At 41.0% G+C, this 14,888-nt stretch overlaps 2 protein-coding genes across 5 annotated transcripts in view; one reads left to right on the top strand and one right to left on the bottom strand.

Annotated features, from left to right (window-relative positions):
* Window positions 1–3,554, bottom strand: part of DPH5 (diphthamide biosynthesis 5) — a 40,671-nt gene extending 37,117 nt beyond the window's left edge. Inside the window, exon 1 of the mRNA XM_074961243.1 lies at window positions 3,492–3,554. The gene's annotated coding sequence lies outside the window, so the exon portion shown is untranslated. The remainder of the gene's footprint in view (window positions 1–3,491) is intronic.
* LOC141992315 (putative oxidoreductase ZK1290.5) overlaps window positions 1–14,888 on the top strand; it is a 73,666-nt gene that overhangs the window by 7,770 nt on the left and 51,008 nt on the right. The gene's annotated exons all lie outside the window — the stretch shown is intronic.

The raw sequence follows: 14,888 nt of genomic DNA, 5'->3' as shown, positions 1-14,888 counted from the left end.
TGTAATTTAGTCTTATCCACTGACTTGGATAATAAAAAAAAAATGCTTTTTATTAACTTGCACTGATTTCAGCATTCAAGGTTAGGGCATACAGTACCATCAATTTGCATTATGGCAATATAATATTTCCTGGACTATTCTCTGTTCCCTTCATTGAAATGCTTAATATTTCTGGAGCAATCACTGCTCTTTCACTATAACATCTCAGCCTTGTTCGTGAGAGGTTACAGATAATTCAGAACCTATTGGTGCATACAACTATTTTAAATTGTACCTTCCAATGTGCATTACCTTGCATGTGTCCACACTCTGTCCTGCAGTTTTGTTACCCATTTTTCTAGTTTTGTTAGGTTACTTTTAGAGGTGCTCAGTCCTTTCTAATCTGACCAACATAAGAAAGGGCATCCTCCTGCTCCCAATGAAATCAATGGAAGTGGCAGAAGGATTGGGCTCTAATTTTGTGTCATCCACAATTTTGCGATGTTGCTTTTTTCAGCTCTTTCAGATCAAGAAATTTATGGAACATTGCTCCTGGTACCAAGCTCTATGGCATCAGCTTCTCTTTGTTTTCTATCTCAACCAGTTTTTTGTTGTAATCTTGACAGACTTTTACTTCTCACCCTTGGTTACCATGTTTCCTTAATAGCCTCTTGTGATGAACTAAATGCCATGTCTACAAATCTCTCTCTCTCTCATTCATCCATCAGTTCAGTAGCTCTGACCTAGAGAAGCTGTACTTGATCCTTGAGGCCCTCCAGATATTTCACTTGCTACATACATTCAAAACATGGCCACTCTCTAGGCAGCGGTATATTTGCACTCAGGCAACAGAATGAGCATGTTGTTATATCCTAACTAAACTGTTGGCCTGGTCCCTGCATTACTTCCCCTGATTTCACCCAGTTCCAACTTGGTGCTTATTTACTTTACTTTAAAAACCTGCCAAACACCAATTTAATTATTTTAAAAATGTGCTCATTTTTTTGCTACCATTTTGTATAAAACAGGCCTGAATGGTCTTGTATTTGGGGGAAGAAGTTGTTTCTTCCTCTCCCTTGCCTCTTAGAAACACCTCAGTACTCTCAAAGCTATCCTTCCCTGCTTTTGTTGGAGTCGCTGGAGAATTAGAGAACAGAACTGAGAGGCTTTCTCTGTCCTTGTCTGAAAGGGCAGGGGACTGCTAAATCCTTCACACAAAAAATCTTTCCTACCCAAATATTTATTAAATGTTTGAGTTAAATAGATGTTATCAAAAAGAAACAAAAGGAGTTTTAATCAAGTCTTGTTTTATATCATACAGACAAATAGAGGACACAAATAAAATTTTTCCCTCATTGCAGGTCACGTTTAACCCCCCTCTGGTTTTAGAATTAGAAAGTTTAGAAAACAGCTACAAACAACTCTTATCTGGCTAATGTTTCAGAAGTTTAAAGCACTGACCAAACTGTAGTACCCTCTAGTTCTTGAAAAGGGCAACATTTACATCCAGTAGCTAAGTAACTTTGATTAATCAGTTTATTGGAAAGAATAGTTCAGTTTTTGAATTTCTAATTCCAACTAAACTAGTGGTGGGCAACCTGCGGCCCACATGCCACAGGTTGCCCGCCCCTGAACTAAACTGAACCCAGAGTTGGGAAACTCCTTTAGACATGATGGGAAGAGAATTTGAGAATAAATATAAACCACTTGATTTTGAAAATGAGGCTATAGAAAATGACTTTGAAGTGGGTATAACAAAAGTTGGATAATCACTTTGTGCTAAAGACAACTGTCCTCTCTTTGTAGATTTGCTTTCACAAGAAGGATCAAAAAGTGGGTGAGGCCATTGTGAGTTTTGCCACGAGTTTATGATTTTTCAGAGATTTGTGGTAAACATCTGGCTCTAATGAGAGAAAAAAATACAGGGGAATTTACAGTATGTATGAAATGGAGGCATAAATATTTGTACTAAGTTCATTCTAGTGCCAAGAATTTCTGTGCAAGTGTGCCCCTCCCCCCAAGTGAATTCTACAGACTCTTGATTGATTGCAGCCATATTCCCATACCCATGTTCTGAAGAAAGAGGTTTATGAAGAAAACCCATGAGGCCCTCCTGGAACTCTCAATGCCAGATCCCACCCTCAATTGCATTTCCATTTGGATTAGAATATATGGTGTGAGTGCTGCCACCTAGTGGGGAGTAAGAGGAAGGAGAAATAGTATTAAAAGTACCTTTGCTCTCATTTTTGTTCTATTCCCACCATGACATTGTTTTACAAAGACTGGCTCATGTGGACACTTTCCTAGCTACAAGAACCGTCTCTCCATTTGTCCAAATTCATGATCAGCTCCACAAATTATGTGTAATTTAACAGCAGAAAGTTAACTAGCTTACTCTCATGCTGGCTTCTCTGGCACTTCTTGTTCGTGTGACATGGACACAAATTGTGACACTAGTATTCATCCATACAATAAGAGGACAGTAAGAATTCTGCACCCTCACCCAGTGGTGAAGTGATCCTCACTTGAATGAAACATAGCACCAGTAAATAGTCAGTTTCCATTGCCCAAGATTAGTTAAGTCCAAAAAGTAAACAATTAACATTAATAATGAAAAGTAAATTTAGATTTTTAAAACAATCACTTTTCATAATTAAAAATGTTATTAATGTAGATAAAGACATTTTAAATATGTGATTTTTAACCTAACAGTGGTAATTTTAACTGAAAGTAGTTTTGTATAATATAAAAATCCAGTTTATATTTTCTTTCTTTGACAACTTTCTTACATAAAAGAAAAAATATAAAGCAATCTCCAGATGGGCAATGGAGTGGTAAGAGTTAAAGATAACAACTTTGAAATGAATAGTAAAACAAACCAAGTATATTTAATTTTAGTCGTTCACTGTGCTTTTATGATATAGAAAGATGTTTTAAAATTTCTTGTTTAAAAAAGTGTTTTTCTGCCTGTGACATTCCCCTGGTATTATCTGGACCGGTGATCTGCTAGGTCATTCCAATCCTTGACTCTGGGAGCCACCTTACCCTGCTCTCCTGTGAGAACCCCCACTCCCAGGCTGTTCACGCATAGCCTCTAGCATGTAAGCCACTCCCAGTTACATGAGTAAGCACTTTTGGCCAGCCGCTGCTTGGATTGTGCAACCGAATGACACTAGCCAATATCTCTGGTCCAGGACACAACCCTAGGAACCTCCGTCTTGTAGTGTCCAGTTATGCCTGCTGGACGCAGCAAGCTTATATGAGTTCATCAATTTAACAAAGAAATTGATATGTCCCAGGCTTGTTATCTCAAGGGAGTCTCTGACACACTTCAAACCAAATGCACTGCTTCAGGTAGAATAAACAAACAAATTTATTAACTACAAAAAGATTTTAAGTGATTATAAATCAAAGCACAACAAGTTGGATTTGGTCAAATGAAATAAAAGCAAAACGCATTCTAAGGTGATCTTAACACTTTCAGTGCCCTTACAAACTTAGATGCTTCTCACCACAGGCTGGCTGGTTGCCCTTCAGCCAGGCTCTCCCCTTTGATCAGCGCTTCAGTCACTTGGTGGTGGTGTCTGTAGATGGAGATGGAAAAGAGAGTCAGCATGATAAAAGGGAGAGACTTTTGGCATGTTCTTTCTTCCCTGTTGGCTTTGTGCCCCCTCTCCCTCTTTAGGGTAAGGTGAGCATTACTTCATCATTGTCCCAAACTGACCAAGGGAAGGGGGGTGACGCACTCGAGAGTCCAACAGATCCTTTGTTGCTGCCTAGGCCAGTGTCCTTTGTTCCTGTGAGGCTGGGCTGGGTTTGTCCCATACATGCCCTGATGAGGTGTGAACTGCCCCTCTGTTCCTGGAGAGTTTTGCTTGGGCTTTTTTTAAAGCCATGAGGACACATTTTCAGCCTCATAACTATATACACAAAATTACAGCCTATAACAACAATGCTCAGTGCATCATGAGCCTTCCAAAGACACCTGACATGACAATATTTGCATTGGATACGACACAGTCATATTATAAGGATGAACATGGGGGTGCAGGGTGTTCCTCCGAGGTACAGAACGTCTCACTATCCTGCCCCCTTTTTTCACCTTTTACATATCACGTTTGGAGCATAGAGCCCCCACTTCCTTCTTTGACAGAGATCCTTGGCAAGTTCTTTGGAAGAGCTGAATAGTGATGTCACATGAGGCTGTAACCTAAGCTGCAGCAGTCCCTCATCTATATTCCTCCCCCACAACTGAGAGAGAAGGGGTGCTGATTCATAGACTTTCTTCGGGTCCTCTAGTATTCTTGCTAAGGACTCCAGCAAAGAGAGTGATATGAAGACCTGATTATACAGAACACAGGCAAGAGGAAAAACAGGATAAAAGAGTTATTTGCAAATCATCTTTGAGGTAGTCTTTATACGTTAAAGAAACAGAGAAGAAACTTTTTTTTTTTGCTGTTCACATTTACTGAAGTTTCATATGCAGTATGCTCAGTTCCCTATAATCAGTGCATGAAAGGAAGTTCTTTGCATTCTAGTACATAATTATATTCTAAGGCTGTATGTAATAGGAAGTATGAAAAATGTAGTTCATCTTAGAGACATTGAGAATGTATCTTTTCGTTTTCCTATTTGAAACTAAAAACAAAACACATTTAATCAGAAGGGTAACTTATTGTCAAACTTTAATGCTCAGTTTTAGGCCCCAGTGCTGCAAACAGATGTGCTGATGCAGATCTTTGCCCCAAACACACTAACTCCAGTGGACCTCAGCAGGATTCCACGTGAGTCTAAGAGTCTGCATCACTGCATCAGTTTGCAGATTAGGGTCTCTGCCTTGTTTCAGCAAAGTATTTAAGCACATCCTAACTTTAAGCACATGAGTAGTCTCATTGGCTTTAGGGGCACTACTGTTGTGGTTAAAGTTATGCACAAGCTTTAGTATCTTGCTGAACTGGGGTCTAAACCAGCAGTAGCTCTCAAGTATACTATGATGATCGTTATTGTACCTATGTTTTCAGCTCCTAAGGTATCTAGATATATTAGCATTGTAGATTTTAACTCTCTTTGTATAAAGATATTTTAAATATTAGTTTTGTAATTATTGACCTCATATTAAATCAACTCTCTTTCCTGCACCTGTTCAATATTTTTAAAAATATTGCCTTCTTTCCTGTAGCTGCATAACAATAAATGATACATTGAACATTTATGCAAATATTAAATCCATAGTTTATACTGTAAAATGGTTAGTCTCATACAAAGTTTATTTCTGCTGGGAACGTTTGTCCTCAAAGGTAATTATCTCCTTTTGATTGATCACATTTGCCGCGTACGTTTATGTGAAATGCCCTCCCCCGCCTACCCCCAAAAAGTCACAAGCCTCATTTACTAGGAGAAGGATTCCAAAATCTAATATTGTTGATCAACAGTTAATCTTTTTTAATTTACTTGGTAACAGCTTATATAAGTGCATACAAGATCTTTCAGAGTAATACAGGTTGATTTACTAAAAGCCTAAAATAAGGTATCCGAGGGAAAAAAAACATTAATATTATTTGTGTTCAGTTTACTTACTGTTAATTTATACTTTTTGCCAGTGTGCTGCACATATCATCCTTATCAGTTATGAAGTTAAAGTTTCATCAAGGTATAAGCAGCACTGGAAGTAATTTCAATTGAGTTAACAAAAGGAATAAAATGAAAATCATTTAAAACTGGCTCACACCAGCAATTCTTCGTGCACTATTAACTGCTAAGATCTAGTCACAAAACATTATTCCTAGAAGAAAAGGTTTAGTGAACCCTAGAAATTGGATTTGATTTATGCCAGAAAATCTGCCTTTTCACTGCTTGAGATTTCTATGGAAGAAAGCCACAGTCTTTTACCAAATGGTTTCTAAGGAAACATCTTATAGCAGAGCATCTGAAAACAATTTGGTTGTTAATGAGAAATAGTTCTCATGATGGTGGGAAAGTGTTGAGTGAAAGAAAAGGCTGCAAGATTTGGCAGTCTGTCCATAAAGGCATTTAAATAAATGTGTGAGGCAGTTCATCTTATGAAATTTTTACATGGATTACACATTCATAGCCTGCCTTTCAAATGTCCAGGTCTGATTTCAGAGCTGTTCTTCTATATAGATAAACTCTACAAAGAGGTTATGAGCAATAGGAAGAAACATTTGTATATGAAAGCTGGATACGTCAAATAGCATATCAGAGCCCATGTCACTCTGCAGCAAAAGTCTTTGCTTGCTCTGGGTCACACTGTGACTTTTAAAAACAGAACTGCGTTAGTGGGTTGGTGGTTGCTGAGTAGCGTCCAGTGACAGTGAGTGAAGGCATTCTTCCTGAAGAATGCTGAGGCATGCAGGGCCTCTATGGTTGCTATGGGGAATACTCTCAGAAGTGGCTTTTATATGTTCTTTTCGAAAGTCCTGATTAGAGAAATGCTAGCTGATGTGCAGAGATGGGCTGAATCTTGTAGAAGAACATCTGAGGGCAAATCTTCACTACAGCGCTGCATTGGTGCAGCTGCACCAATGCAGCTGTGCCGTTATAGCACATCTGGTGAAGGTGCGCTATGCCAGTGGGAAAGTGCTCTCCTGTCAGCATAATTACTCCACCTCCACAAGAGGCAGAAGCTATGTTGGCAGGAGAGCATCTCCCGCCGACATAGCGCCAGTGGGGACAGCACTTAACTCGATGTAACTTGTGTCACTCAGGTGGATGTCTTTTTCACACCCCTGAATGATGTAAGTTACATCTTAAGCAGTAGTGTAGACCAGCCCTCAGAGTCCTTATTCTACCCTGCCAGCCACGCCCTGGATCTAGAGTGCCTCTGTCAACAGTGGCTCCCCCCGCCCCCATCCCTTTGCCCCATTGCTCTCAGGAAGCATAAACAGCAGCTTTCTGGCTTTCCCCAGCATAGATACACAAAAAGTGGGAAAAGGGTCTTTCCTTCTTCCGCATTAGCACAGCTAGAATCAAACTGTTTTTTGCCTTTCAGTGGCTGAGTGGAGTTGTAGAGATGCCCTGTTGCTTCCTTTTATTCCTCCTCATATGCAAGTCAACCATTTTATTTTAACTTGGGCTCCAGAGGAGGAAAACATTCTAGAATACATCTATGCACTCAACAGTAAATTAAATCCTGCAAACAGAGCTGGACAAAAAATAGATTTTCATGTAAAATTCCTCCTCAAGTTCTCCCAGAGGTGAAAGAAAGTTCAGGTTGGACTCTCTAGTTACATTTTACATATTTCTTCATTGTTCCTTAGGAGAAATATTTTTCTCTCAAGAGTTTTTTAGATTAAAAAAAGGTTGGCTTCCAACAAGACCACAACTATCCTTGGAAATGGTATTGAAAACCATTTTTATTAAACCATTTTCATTACCACTTCAGGGGGAATCATTGCTGAAAACCATTGTGAGCAAAGGCTTGGTGTCCTTGGCTGAAATCCCACTCCATCTTCAGTAGGGCAGGATTTCCCCCGTAGTGTAGACAAGACTTTAAACAGCAGCCAGGCTGTAACAGCAGTTTTTTATGTTGGGAAGTTTGGAATATCTATGCCCACCAACTGAAAATAATATTTATTTTAAACAAAAGCACAGCAGGAGTTTGGCAGGTTCTCAGGCCCTTAATAAGGTAAAGTCCACTTGAGGAGCTTCACATAAACATTGATACTGTGCTGATTTTCAAATTAAATGTGTGTGTGGGAAGAGAAGGAAAAACAAGTGGGGGAGATCTAGCTGCCCTTCCCTGAAATATTATTGAAAAAGATGCAGCCTCAATGCCAAAAATCCTCTCCCCAGTGGATTTTATCCTTATCTTAAGTGGAACAATGTAGATTTTCCATGTTGTTTGCGTAAATGCATGGATTGGGTATAGATGAGGCAGTGCCCGTTGTCTCTATGGATAAAAGCTGCTGTTTGCAGCACCTCTCCTTTTTTTTTTTTAATTTTCTGCCATTTTCTGTCCTGTTTGCCTACTCTGCTCTCCTTTTCCTCTTCCTGTCTCTCCTTTTTCTGATTCTCTCCTCCCGTCTACCTAGTTTCTGACTTCTCAATCTTCTTCCTGCGCTGCCCCTTCTAATCTGCTAATGACACCAGCCATAGATACCCTGACTGTCCATTTCTCCCACAAGTCACCATGTGCCTTTATCTACACAACTCGCTACATGTGGAATACCCTACCAACTGGGATATACCAAGCCACTGCATTCTCTTCATTCAGAACCCTCCTTAAGATTAATATCTTTCACAATGGCCACAAGAAGTGAGTAAGGAATAATAATTACAATAAAAAAGATGTAATTGGCCATTTAAGATGTGTCCCTGCCTAACTTAAAGTAACTTCAAGATCTTATTGTTGTAACCCTTGGCTTTCCTCTCCTTACTCCTTTACTACCTTTTACCTCCACCGTCACACAGAGAGGAGAAAGGAAGAGAGGCAAGCCCCATTAATGGGATTTGGGAATGAGAGCATATCATCACTTTTATTGCAGGTTGAACAATGCATTGGTATCTTAGTGCTCTATCCTCACAAAAGGGAAGTCCCTGCTCAGGAAAAAAAAAAAAGGACTGTAGTTCTGCTGTGCCTGAGTATACCTCTGATAACTTAACATCTGTGTGGGCTGTGCACTTTTTTTCTTTTAAGTGATTTACTTCTGCAGGGTTGGCCAAAGCATTGTCCATATAACACAATCTGACCAGTGTCTTTCCTCATTTATAATATAGAGTTTGTGGCATGTAGAGACTGTACACTAAAGCTGGTTTGGAAATGAGGGAGGAAATACATGAAAATGATCTAAAATTTGTTTCTGTTTTTTTGTTGAAATTTCCCTACCAGTTCTACTACAGCCTTATCATTTCTCTGGGTTGCACTTCTCTATTAAAGAAGAGAGGAGCTGTAGTTCTCCATTATATGTATGTTAGATGCTGCTCTTGGATTTCTGGCAAGTTGTCAATGTATTCCTCACTTGAGCAAAATCTAGATTTATTTGGAACATATATTGAGCCCTAAAATGAGATTAATATATAAATATTGTGTGAAAATTATACAGAGTGACAATTTCATAACAAAATGAAACTTTCAGAGTCCAGCTGGTACATATGAAATCTCTGTGCTGTTCCAAAGTAGATAAGACACAATGAACTACTTATGCTGGGATGCTAAATACAGCTTTCATAGTAAGTGACCCTGTTATTGAAACATAAACCACTGTATAGCAATAAGAGTGTTTGTGGTTTGTACTGCAATAGGTGTAGAAAGGTAACATAAGACTGTTTGGCTCTGTGATAGCATCTTTAGTTACACTTTTTAAACTTTTTTACACTATGTTAAAAGTAATGCAAAAAATAGACATATCACTGTTTAATTTTAATGCAGTTTGATGTAATAAGAATGTTCTGGTAGAGTAATTAATCAGATACCAGATCAGATAATGTCAGATAAATTAGCATGCTCATGGGCTCTACATATGCTTTTCTTTCCCATGGTCAGTGTCATGTAAAGACTTACACATGTACGTAGACCCATTGACTTCAAATACGTAAAGTTAGTAAAACAAGAGTACAGTGGAGAATCAGACCCTATTATTTTAGATATTACAAGGTTATAAATTAATATGAAATGGGATCATTTTTCATATTAGCACACACAGCTTTAGGATCTAGCTCTCCAAGGAAAAAAAGTAGTGCCTGGTACTCCTTTACATTACTATTGACCCAAAGCATCTCTAGCAAAATATCTACAACTTCCAGTGAAGGAGGAGAGAGAAGGGTAAGGGAGCTGCTTGGTAGACCTGCTGAGATTTGGACATCAAACTCTGAGGGGGAAGGAGGCGGAGGTTACTTATTTTTTGCTCTTTAGCATGTTATCCCTCTCATAATTGCTCTTCAGCCTTTACCAACGACATTATAAAAATAGTTCCTCTGGCCACCTGAACTTTGGTGTAGTTGGATTCTTGTGTGGCACTGTTCCTGGAGTGCCAGAGCAAGGGCTCGACTGAACAGATTTTAATGATTGAATTGCTAATATCAAATTGCATGAAAACCCATGCGTGTGGTTTCTTTAATTGAGGCAAACTTGTCTGGTGTTGTCTCTTAATCAAATATAATTAATTCATATATTGGGTTGATCAGAGGACTCTAAAGCAAAAATGCATTGACAGCAAAGAGGCTCTTGGGTGAAGAAGAGGTAGAGTGATTGTCTAGTCTTGCAGATTATTATTTTAAACTTGTTTTGCATCAATTAATTTTCTTTTTAAAAATAAAGGGCCACATTTTTTCTTGAAATACATACATGCAGCTCAGTGGGAATTAGTTATAAATCTGAAACAAAAGTTAGCCCCAAATGCTCCAAAAAGAAATTACTTTAAAGAACCATAGAACCGTAGGGTTAGAAGGGACCACAAGGGTCATCTAGTCTAATCCCCTGCCAAGATGCAGGATTTGTTGTGTCTAAACCATCCGGCCTCCTTTTGAAAACCTCCAGCAAAAAAGTTTCCACAACCTCCCAAGGCAGTCTGTTCCATTGTCCTACTGTTCTTGCAGTTAGGACGTTTTTCCTGAGATTTAATCTAAAGCTGCTTTACTGTAGTTTGAACCCATTGCCTCTTGTCTTGCCCTCTGTGGCAAAAGAGAACAACTTTTCTCCATCTTTTTTATGGCAGCCTTTCAAGTATCTGAAGACTTCTATGATATTCCCTCTTAATATCCTCTTTTCCAGACTAAAGCATACCCAGTTCCTTCAGCCTTTGCTCATATGGCTTGCATTCCATCCCTTTAATCATCTTTGTCGCTAGCCTCTGGATCCTTTCAAGTTTCTCCACATCCTTTCTATACATTGGTGACCAATATTGGACACAGTACGTCAGCTGAGGCCTGACCAGTGCCAAGTAGAGCAGTACTATCACCTCCTATGATTTGCATGTTACGTCTCTGTTAATGCAACCTAAAATTGTATTTGCATTTTTTGCAACAGCGTTGCATTGCTGACTCATGTTGAGGTTGTGATCCATCACAACTCCCAGATCCTTCTCAGCAGTGCTGCTGCCAAGCCACTTTCCCCCCCATTCTATATTTGTGCATTTGGTTTTTCTTCCCTACGTGTAGCATCTTACTTTTGAATTTCATCTAATTGTTTAGCCCAGTCCTCTAATTTATCAAGATCCCTCTGAATTTTTTCTCTATCCTCCAAAGTATTGGCAACGCCGCCTAGCTTTGTGTCATCTGCAAACTTGCTCAGTGTGCTCTCTATTCCTATATCTGGGTAGTAAATAAAGATGTTAAACAACACCGGACCCAGATAGTACATTCAAATAATGGTAAAAGTCGGTCTTAACAATAAAAATAAATAAAAAACCCCAACCAACCAAAAATAAAGAAAAAATAAGTTCAGAGTTAAGGTTATATCCTTAACTCATCTTTGTACCCTTCTGAATTAAAGCACATATGGTACTGCAACAGTATGAATAATGTGAGAAGCCTGCAATTCATAGAATCCCTAGTGTGAGTAGCATTATTAGTTCTGTAATTCCTGGTTTTCATGATTTCAGTTGTTCATAGTATTTACTACTCTCTCTAATTGTTGAGGGACTTTTTAAATTTACTGTAGCTATATGATATGGCTAATTTTAATTTACAGATATTCAGAGAATTCCTCCCTATTATCTGTTAATTTTATCTGAACATATTACACACTCCATCATTAGAAGAGAAACAGTAACAAACTGAAATTTCCGAAATTCCCCATCATAAGAGGGTTAAAAAAAGTAAAAGTTTGTGTGTCCTAAATGTTCTTACTGGAATCCATTATGCATGAAAAGGGTCTGAGCCCATGTGCAAGACCTCTGAATGAACTTCATTCATTCCGTACTTGGAAATGTCTGTTCAACCACAGACACAATAGTTACAACCTAATTTCTTTGATGTCAGGAGTAGCTTATTAAAAGTGAAGAGATCATTATGTAAAAGTGTAGTAACTTTTCTGTGGTAGTTATATAATTTTACATTCCTTTAACATCTTATGGTGTAATTATATAAGGATATTTTATTTAAATGGTTAAAGTGTGGTAATATATATTCATTTTACATTTTTAAACAGTTAATATGAAGCTTTTGCAACATCTAGTATATGAACATAATTTATTTTAGCTTTGTGAATTTTAATGTGAAACAAATATATGCATACTCATTTCTTGATCTTCTGTGAACACTCTCATATTATTCATATTTACTGCCAGTGTTTAAACCACCCCCCCCATGTTTTTTCCCACTTTTAAAATATTAAAACTTTATTTCATATTTGAAGAAGTAAAAGATTTGCTGTGCTACAATACAGTATTATCCATTCATTAGGCCTGATTATGATTTTACTTGAACTGAAGTCAGTGGTGTTACATCCGGTTAAACCTGTTTTGTTTAAAATTGGCATGGTGTAATGGGAGAGATTAGATGGCTACAGTATCATGACCTTCATTCTGAGATAGTGATTGGACATACTGTGACAAGAATTTAGGAGAATCTAGCTTGCTTTATTCATGCAACATAGGAATTCCCTAAACTCCCTCATTCCAACACCAATTGTTTAAAACAGTGATTCCCAACGTATTTACCATTGTGGGCTGCATATGCTGTTCTCTGTGTGTTATGTGGGCCGCATGAGGATGTCACATGGGCCGCATCTGTGTGCTGATTGGGCTGCAAGCAGCCCTTGGGCCAGGGGTTGACAAGCACTGGGGTTCAGAAAGTTCCAAGAGGCAGAGTCCCATGGACCAGGATGGGCAGTGACTCCCACTTTTGCTCCTATCCAGGAACAGTAGACACTAGGGTGAGGGTAGAAAAAAACACTGTTATTTTATATATTTCCCTTAATTCTCCCTTGTGATAACCCAAGTAATGATATATACCGGGGTGGGCAAACTTTTTGGCCCGAGCGCCACATCTGGATATGGAAATTGTATGGCGAGCCATGAATGCTCAGAAAATTGGGGTTGGGGTGCGGGAGGGGGTGAGAGCTCTGGTTGGGGATGCGGACTCCGGGGTCGGGCCAGAAATGAGGAGCTTAGGGTACGGGAGGAGGGTGGGTGGTGGTGGGGGGTTGAGGGCTCCGGCTGGGGTTGCAGGCTCTGAGGTGGGGCTGAGGATGAGGAGTTTGGGGTGTAGGAGGGTGTTCTGGGCTGGGACTGAGGGGTTCGGAGGGTGGGAGGGGGATCAGGGCTGGGGCAGGGTTGCAGAAAGTGATGCAGGCTCCGGCTGGGGGTGTGGGATCTGGGGTAGGGCTGGGGATAAGGTGTTTGGGATGCAGGAGAGTGCTCTAGACTTGGATTGAGGGGTTTTGAGAGCGAGAAGGGGATCAGGGCTGGGGCAGGAGGTTGGGGCATGAGGAGAGGCTCTGGGCAGCACTTACCTCAAGCGGCTCCCGGAAGCAGCGGCCTGTCTCTGCTATGGCTCCTACGCGGAGGCGCAGCCAGGCAGCTCTGCACACTGCCCCATCCGCAGGCACCACCCCTGCAGCTCCCATTGGAGCGCCGGAGAGGGGCCATGCTGCTGCTTCCGGGAGTGGTCCCTGGCCTTGCTCCCCAGCTGGAGCACTGGAGGGGGGCAAGCCCCAGACCCTGCTTCCCAGCTGGGGTTCGAGGGCCAGCTTAAAACAGCTGGCGGGCTGTAGTTTATCCACCCCTGATATACACAGTATACTCATCTGGTAAAGGTGTGGATCTTTGTGTTCAGTGTAGAATGAAGCAGGTTTGGAGGGTGGAGAAAACTAGCAGGGGATACGTCACTTGAACAATATTCTTCTGCAACCGGAGTCCTTTATCACTTTTAGGTTCAACAGTGACCTGGTTATCATTTAGGGCCTGATACTGCAATTTGTATTTTGCAGGCAGACTGCTGTGCCCCTGGAGAGCCCCAATGAGGAGCCTTAATGCAGATGCAGCAATCTTCCTGCTCACTGTCAGTTGCAGGACTAGGGTCTTTGGTAGCAGCCATAGTCTTAGAAACTTACTTTTATGAGTGGACTGAGCATGTCCCCAAACAGAGATTGTGGAAAATATTGCTGTTGGGAAACAACTGTGAAGGGGTGGGTGGCCCTTAGCAGGAAAAACTACTAATAGGAAGATAGAAGATAAAACAGCCCCCTCCTCACACTCACAAACACGCTTTATCTAATAGACCTTCTGCCAGTGGCTTTTCCTGCTAAGTAGTCTCATCCTTCCATCCCCTTGCCATGTAAAATACATTTATTTAGTACATCCAGTGAATGCCTAGGCAGTGCAAATTACACTGTCTTATCATTTAAACCCCATTTATGTCCATTTTCTATCCCAGGGGTTCTCAACCTTTTTGTTGCTGAGGCCCCACTCAACATGCTGTAAAAACGCCCTTGCCTGGCAGGGGAATTGGGGTGGTGGTGCAGGGATCAGGCCAGGGGGGCACCCTTGGGCATAGGAATAGTTTTACTTCTATTTGGGGTGGGGGTGGGGGTGGGGCAAGGGCTGGCAGGACTTGAGCCAGCTCGGCACAGCACCGTCCAGGGAGGAAGCGCCACCTCCACTCCCTGACTCACTCAGGAGGCCACCCAGCGTGTCTGGGCTGTGGGGAAATGCAACCAAAATATATAACTTCAAGGGGGGGGACTCAGTTCAAAAAGTTTGAAAACTGCTCAGAGTGCAGGGGGTAGCTAGGGGTTGTGTGAAGTGAGGGGAGTAGCTCAGGGTGCAGGGAGGGGGTAGCTAGGGGCTGTGTGCAGGCAGGGGGGTAGCTCAGGGTGCAGGCAAGGGGTAGGTAGGGGTGTGTGCGGGCAGGGGGGTAGCTAGGGGCTGTGTATGGGCGGGGTGGCCTCCCAGTGCAGCTCCCAGCTTCAGCAGTGGGGAGGAGAGGGGGCGCTGGGGCTCCTGCCTTCA

This window comes from Natator depressus, chromosome 8 (genome assembly GCF_965152275.1).
Source record: "Natator depressus isolate rNatDep1 chromosome 8, rNatDep2.hap1, whole genome shotgun sequence".
Taxonomy (NCBI): Eukaryota; Metazoa; Chordata; order Testudines; family Cheloniidae; genus Natator; species Natator depressus.
The sequence above is the reverse complement of the archived record's forward strand: the minus strand, read 5'-3'. Positions and strand labels throughout refer to the sequence as shown.